Genomic DNA, 8,264 nt, shown 5'->3' on the forward strand with positions numbered 1-8,264 from the left:
AAACAGTGTTGGATTTCTTGTATCTAGCAACTTTGACACACGTCTGACATAAGCATTGAATACTGCAGTATGTAATTGTTAGATTCATAAAATATGTGGGTGGGTAAAGTGAAATATATAGAGAGGGCATTGTCTTGAATAAATGAATCCTTTGTTAAACTTATTCCAAAGTTTATTTATAGCACACTCTGCATTTTGTACCAACAAATGTACTGTATGAAAGAGCACATGGAATTAAGAACTATTGTATACTTCATATGCATGAAGGAAAACATTTCTTAGAAATGAAACCATTAATGTTATATTCTGAATCACGAATACTTAACCACATAACCTGCTTATATGCAATGATGCTGAAGTACTTAGCATATATATTCTTAAAGCTCTCAATCTACACAGAATTAAGCATTCCACTGTACATAGTGCAGCTGGTTTTAAAGTGATGTCTATTAGAAATAAATGTTAGTGTTTTAGGAAACATATAGGTGTTTAAAGGTGATTCATGGTGTCTTTCTTTTAAATAATGAGAATTGTGTACTGCAGGACAAGTTTGAGAAGTATGAAAGCACTTTACAAAGGAAAGAAATTGAATACAGTGTAAAATATTAAAGCTTTATACTGACAGAACTGTTTTTGTTTAAATTTTTATTGAATTTTTTCTTTGAAGTAACAACAAGAGACACATACTGTTGGCAGATAAACGATGCTGTGCTGAATGAGTGGCTACTTAACCTTAGAGCTGTCAGATACCATTATTTTCAATGTCAAGGACCTGGAAAGCTTTATGCAATGTATTCCGTTCTTCATATTAAAATGTTCAAATTTCTGTTCATTTATACATTTCTCTGCTACAGCTACATACGATATGTAGACTACCTCAGCAGGGAATGCTGAATTTGGCTGTAGACCTGCTTACAACATGAAGCCAAATTATGCTTCAGGTTATCCTGAAAGCTAAAGCAGTAGTGCCTGAAGCACTGATGTTCTTTTGCTCTGAGTTTTGAAATATTCTAATGTCTGAAGCAGACATGCTATTGTCCTGACTAATAAAAATAACAATGTGAAAATCTCTCAAGGGCACAGTGTGTAATTCTATTTTGGCAAGAGTTTGCTATGTGATAATTTCCAGTTCCATAGTTGGTATTTACCTATTACAATTAATTTAAGGACATTTTAGTATTTTAAGTTAGGGATGGCCATTATTTACATTTCTGATGAACTTGCTATTGCAAAATGCATGTGCACTGCTCTTGCTAGTATTTTTATGTTTGACCAGAGTATGTAGATTCTCAGACACCTGGCAGCTATCCCCCAGACAGGCTTGTCCAGCCCAAATTTGGGAGATGATAGTGTATATTGTCACTAGTACAATAAAAGATGCATTTTATTTTACTTGATCACAGAATCAACACAATGCAAATGCTGTACTGTGCTATTGATTTCTGATTTAACATTCATTTAGAAAATACAAAAAGAATGAATAGGAAAACTACAACAAATAGAAGTCAGAAATTTTTATATGTTAAAATCATAGGATCAAAGGGTAACTCAGGTTACAAGGGACCTCAGGAGGTCATCTCGTCTGACCTAAAGGACTTCATTCAGTTTGGATGGCTCAGGACTTCATGCAGTAACTTATTTGTTCAATGCATTGAAAATGCATTTGATTAATATATGACGATCAGCTGCTTTGAGCCCTTGTCTGTGTGCAGATTTTTCCTGTTATTTGCTTTCTTTCTTTTTTTTTTCTCTCCCACACAGCCATTTTTGCTTTTTTGTTTGCTTGTTTCCAACTATATTGCTTAGCCATGACACACCACTTTTTTTTTTTTTTTTTAAATCAACAAATATTTCAGTGGTAGTATTCAAGTACATATCATGAAAATATTCATGAGGATTATTCATACTAAAGTCATTCAGGATATTCTTGAATGACAGTTATAATTATTTATTGCAGTAAGGATTTTCTATCTCTCATTTCATTTTCACTTTCAGAAAGCAGGCCTTCCCTTCTTGAAGGAAAGGGCATGATCAAGAAAAAACACAGTACTTTTACCCTGAAGTTCTATAATCTTTTCTAATTTATCCTTAAAATTATGTGAACAAAGGATCTGTGTAAATTGTTGTAAGAAGTTCTAACAAGTGTTCTCTCCATGTGCTCAAATTCTTCATTTATCTTCCAAGAATAATGGAACTGATAACATTACTGAGATGATGGGAGAGGCTGAGTTGTGAGCTTAGTGAACACAATGAGGAATCAAGACAGAGCCATGGAAACAAGCATTTGAGCGTTCCTTGTCACCTTCATTACCTATGCTAATGCCAGGGACACAGAGTACCAATGGCTGAATTCCTTGATAGCAGACTCATGGGAATCTGTGTTTAATCTGTGGGTTATTTTATTATGAATGTTATAAATGAAGTCTCAACTCAATCTGAATTTAGTAATATTTATAAAAGGCAAGTAAACAGTGCTGGGTGTGCGGGGAGTCTGTGCTCTACCAACACGCACACACAAACATCGAACCTTCTAAATACACAGAACATTGCTTTTACATACTGAACCCGAGTATGCCTATACATATGTACAATCAGAAAAGGTAACAAATAATCCTTTAAGTCTATTACTATCAATGTCCATGACTAGGGGCGCATAGTTGGCCTGGTTGAAGTGCTCCCATATCTTCCATGACTTACAACAGCCTCCATTTTCCATTCCTTTTCTTGATTACAAACACCGGAGACACTGTCTGATTGTTAATAAGGGGAATAAGCTGTAAGGTTACCAGGACAGTCTTTGTTCCTAAGGATGTATGATTCCCCACAATGTGTAACTGGTTACCAGCAAAGGGCAGTTGTGTGCGCGGATCCGCTTCTCTCAGCTTGAGCTTCTTTCCAGTCCCGGTGCACCTATTTCGAGCGACTTTCTATACGAGAGACTTTGAGTGGTTTGCTGAGTTTGGCCGAACCTATCTTCATGAGAAAATCAATGCGCCCGTCCTGGTCTCCATTCTGCTATCCTGTTCCTTTTCATTCCTTCTTTCTACTTCTTTATTGATGACGTAACTTCATCATGTTGCCTTTTTTTTTAATATCTTGAGGACAGGCTCCCCTCTTATACCCTTCTCCTCACAGCAGTTCTTTTCAAAAACAACTTTTCATTGGTCAAACAACAACAGCAAATACCCAGCAACTTCCATGCTTTAATGACTGGAGAACAAGCAACCTGAGACGGCATGGCGTCTCCTGAATCACCCTTCTTTGTTCCCTCTAAACTCTTTTACATTCCTGATGGCCTCATCGTTAAGAGTCTGATGTTATCATCAACCACGGGGCTTTCGGACCCCCATGGCCACACTCCCACATCTCCCCCTTCTTTATTAATTTCAACCATTTTCTTGACACGAATTATTATGCCATATATCACAATGAAGTATGCTTATTTAACAAGTCTAATAGGTCAGCACAGAGCACCAGTGCTTGTATGATATAGAACGTGGTGAACAATGATCACGAGGAAGTTTTGGAGCTGGTAAAGTGAGTTTCCTGCACCAACACCTAGATCCTTCCCATTCTCTGTAGCTGACATGCTCTCTTTTTATATATCACCAGTAAAGTGTCGTGTCATGCTGCCGTCCCCATCTCCACCCCGTATTTATACATAAATTGTTATGTCAGTACTTCCACTGGTTTACCTGAGGTGGGGGATAGGATCTTCTCTGCTATATTTTCAAAAGATAAATATTATTTGTTGGTCAAAGCGGTAGAATGGTCTGCAAATTCTGTAAATACCGAGAGCTGTGGTACTTGTGTGTTGAGCCTGAACAGCAGGAAGGGAGAAAACAGGTGCTAAACAGCAATGATTAGCATACGTATACCAACTGATGAGGTGTTAAACATAATCTCATGCAGAGGTGTCAAAACCTTGGCCAAAGGATATAACTATGTGAAATAATACAGCCAGATTATATAAAACACAATGGAATGTAAAAATCTTCAAATATCAAATGACCTGGTCAAAACAGTACAGCTCATTTACTAGGATATGTATTTTCAAGAGGCTGGGGATGTATATGTTCAGAACCAATGTACTTCTTAAAATGATAGGATAATTTCATGCTGGCTTCAAAACAAATGAACGCTTCATTATGTACTGTTGCAGTGGAGCTTTAAAAGTTAAATCTGGTATTTCCTTTTGTTACTTGTATTATTTACTGTGTGATATTCTTTTCCTTAAACATTGCTTGCACTGGAAGATGGAATGTAAGATTTAGTGATCTTAGTTTAAGTAGTTGCCATGGTTTGCTGCTTTTCATACATGGAAATTATCAGGTTCTATTAGAGATTGTGCTCTTCTCTTTCATTTTTATGCCATATATTCCTTATGATCATTTAATGAATGCACTTAACTGTACTACATATGAATCTGATAGTCATGCATCTTTCATGATTTTTTTCCTTTAACTTTTACTCTCCGTTTCATGCCCCAGGCACGGCTTAAACCTTTTTCCTTTCTATTGTCACAATAACTTTCATTGTCTCAACTTTCACTTTGTTGTCTTGATGACAACTGAAGGATTCAGTCCAGACTAGAAGACTTGCTACTTTTAGCTATTAGTGTTTACTAATATGTGGACTATGGACTACTGCACCCTTTATTTTAATTAAAATTGAGTGGAAAAGGCCATCTTTAAAACAAGATATTGCTTCAATTTTCTGCATTCTCTTCCTTTCCTTCTATTATTTTTATTATTTTTTTATGAAAAAAATAGTACTGTTAGAAGTGACCATCCTGCCTGGAAGTTATCCCTATGTTATTAAGAGAGCTGTTCTCTCAGTGAGACAAAGTACTGCATTAAGGAAGGAGCTTCCTCCTAGCTCTCATGTGGCAATATCCTTTCAAATTTTTCTCTGCTATTCCACTGAGATCCACTATCAGACAGGGGCACAGGGCTTCTAGGCATCCCCCTTTGTGGACTGGCCAAGTCTCAACTATTTTTTTTTTTTTTTCTTTAAAAGGGAACATCCTTGCTGACGATGAGCCTGCTGATTTGTTCTAGGAGATGCCATTCTTGAAGATACATTTTAACTGCCACATAACAGCAGTTTGTTAGAATGTGCTGAAACGCACATATATATATTCCTCAAATGCTGTAAAGAGAGCTTATATCCTAATGACATCCACAGCCAGAGAACATTGGCCTAAAATGTGTTTGTTTTGGCAGAATATTTAATTCAGTGCTGGGTTTCTAAGAAAATATTTCCAGGTTTTCAAAGGTTCAAAATAGGGTTCAAAAAAGGTTCAAAATATTTCAATATATTGCAAGTCTTCAGTTACAATAAAGCAATTCTCCCTTAATTCTTCCCTTTTGACTATTACTGCATACATAATTATTTTTCATAAACATACCTTTAAAATTAGGGGGTTGAATCTGTTTTGAAAAATAATCAAATGGCTGAATCTGAGGCTCAGTGTCTAGAATAATCTTGTTGCATCTGATCTTGGTTGCTTGTACCCGAGTAAAGCTTTGAGGTAGGTTCTGGTGCAGTGGATCTCAACATCGTCTTGTACCAATGTGGCTTTGCTAACTCCACAGCATTTTGAAGATGTGGCTAAAGTGGCGTAACATGAGATAGACTGAAAAATTGAATGTTAGGTGTGAATACTGCTAACCAGGCTAAACTACTTTAGCTCTGCTTTAATCAATGGCATTATCAAAAGTATTGTCAAACATACGCTAATATCAGGATAAAATATTACAATTATGAGTGGGATAAATACAAATATATATGTATACATGTGTATATATATATATAAACATTAGAACTGGGAATGGTACAATGGTTAAGATAATTCTTTTCTGCCCTTAATGGAAAACACATTTTCTTGACTCTATTTTGTGTATTATAATCAACAGATGTAAAGAGACTGATGGGTAGCGAGCATGATCCTCTCTAGCTGATTTTTAGCACTGTATAGCAATGACAGTAGGATTTCCATTATTTTTCAGTGACTGATTATTCCTTGTTGGCTGGAGTTCAAGAAGTTTTTAAGCATATGCTTGCCTTTTTCCACTTGAGATAATTCAACCACAGCAAGAAAGCATTTAAGGACACAGTCATGTAGTTCTTCAGATCTCACCAGACAATCTTGAGAGTCATAGCTATTCTTCTTAACCTGTACAGAAATTCTGAATTGTATTTGGCTTTACATTGAGTACCAGCTTCAGTATTAAGCTCATACGTCAGAACAATGAGCATGTGTTTAGAGGGAGAATATGAACAAACATATTTCTAGACTCCTAATTTTAATTATTTTTATTATTTTAGATTATGCATTTAACAAATAAGCCAGTTATTAAAATGAGACTGCCACTTTCCTGGCTGACACATGAGGGCACTTTAAAGTAAAGGAGTTGTTTATTGATTCCTATAGTCCCTACAGCATGATAAAGATTGGGATTTTTAAAATGTAGACAATGTTTATTAACAATCTAAACCAAGAAGAAGGAAAAAAAAAAAAAAAAAGAACACACTACAAAATAAAAACAATGTGGATGTACATCAGGGTTAGTACATGGTGTTGAAACCTTACTTGTGTTATGAGATGGACCTGGGGTTTTGGGAAGGGAAAGAACACGCACCACATGACATTCATTAATGTCCACTCAGATAATAGCAGTACCACTCACTGGCAGTAGATCACAAGACGTGAAGTAATAAATCCTCTTTGTTACAGTGTAATTAACAGTTAAAATTTCAAGTGAGATCTCATTTGATATCTTAGATGAGGTTTAGAATATGGGTTAAAGAGTTTCTGTGATTCCTATTAGTTACTGCATGAAATCTTGATTGGGGGATCACTACACAACCAGCTGCAGTGAAGGGAAGCTTTGCAGCAACTTAAACAGGGTGTTGTAGGGAATGTAAATAAAGATAATTACCCTCCACTGTGCTATTAGTGGTTTGGGATCCTTTTCTACATTGTAAGGAGGCTGTAGTTGTGAAGCCCTTAATCCCACTCCTAAGAAAATCTATCAGCAAGAGCTTCTGTAGCACAATTTCCTTTCTGTATCAGTGCAAGGTTTAATATCTAATTTTTCCAATAATAGGTCATTTTGTTCCCACACATGTTAACCACAAAGTTCATTTTTCTCTCTTTTGATTGTGTTAGAGACACAAGGCAAACTTCCCAACAAATGTAACTGACTAATGTTTAAAATCTGGTGTGAGGGAGTTGAATTTTCATAGCTTAATTAGTGTCAGCAGGTTGCCAATTAATTAATGAAATTCTTTTGTGCTAGCTCCAGCTGTATTTAATTAGACTGTTTTTAGAGGAGAGAAGGCTACTGTCTAAATGTAGCTAGGTGATGAAATATTTTTCAGAAATTGTGCTTTACACCTTGTTAAAGATCTTTTTTTCTTTCAAATTCTGAATTCTTCACATTCTGCAAATGAGTACAGTTTGTTCTGTCAGCAAATAAGTAGTTAGCAAGGTTATTAACTTTATGATATGACATGGAAGCCTTTGGATTAGTGTTTTAGATAAACCGTTGAAGTTCATTGGGGAAAAAAACAACTGTGTGATTAATTAAAAATGCATTCATTAAGATCCAAGTTAAATACTGATATAATCCAACCTAATAATATGATATTTTAGAAGAGGGCTAAATTCAGATCTTTAAAGTATTTTAAATTAAAAAAATAAATAAATACATTAAAAATAAAATGTATAATCTAAAAGTAATAAGCTATTTTGCACAAGCTGATACTTGTGAGAAACATCAGAATACTGCTGAAGTTTTAGTAACAGAACTTCTATCTTGTGATAAAGTGAAATTTTAGTATCTCTGCATCATTCATACTTGGATTTCCAGTTATTCCCAGCACACTAGTATTAAAAATAGTGTTTTTTTTTTTTTTTTTTTTTTTTTTTTTAACTTTATTTTTATTTTATTTATTTATTTTTAATAAAATGAAGAAACTTCTTAATCTTATTAATAAAAGTAACAGATTATGATCAGGAAGGCTGTTTTTCTAACTTTCTAACTCATTTATAAATGGAAGAACCAATTATCTGAATTTTACTATTTCCTTCATACTTAAGAATTCTGCATGGCTATTGCAAATTCCCACAGCTGGAAGGGCCTATCCTAGACACTGATAAGAAATATGAACTATTTCAGCATGTCAGTGGAGCAAAGATCTCAAATATTCTGAAAATTAATGAAAATCAATGCATCGTTGTATCAGAGTTTAGTACC

This window comes from Anas acuta, chromosome 13, assembly GCF_963932015.1.
Source record: "Anas acuta chromosome 13, bAnaAcu1.1, whole genome shotgun sequence".
Taxonomy (NCBI): domain Eukaryota; kingdom Metazoa; phylum Chordata; class Aves; order Anseriformes; family Anatidae; genus Anas; species Anas acuta.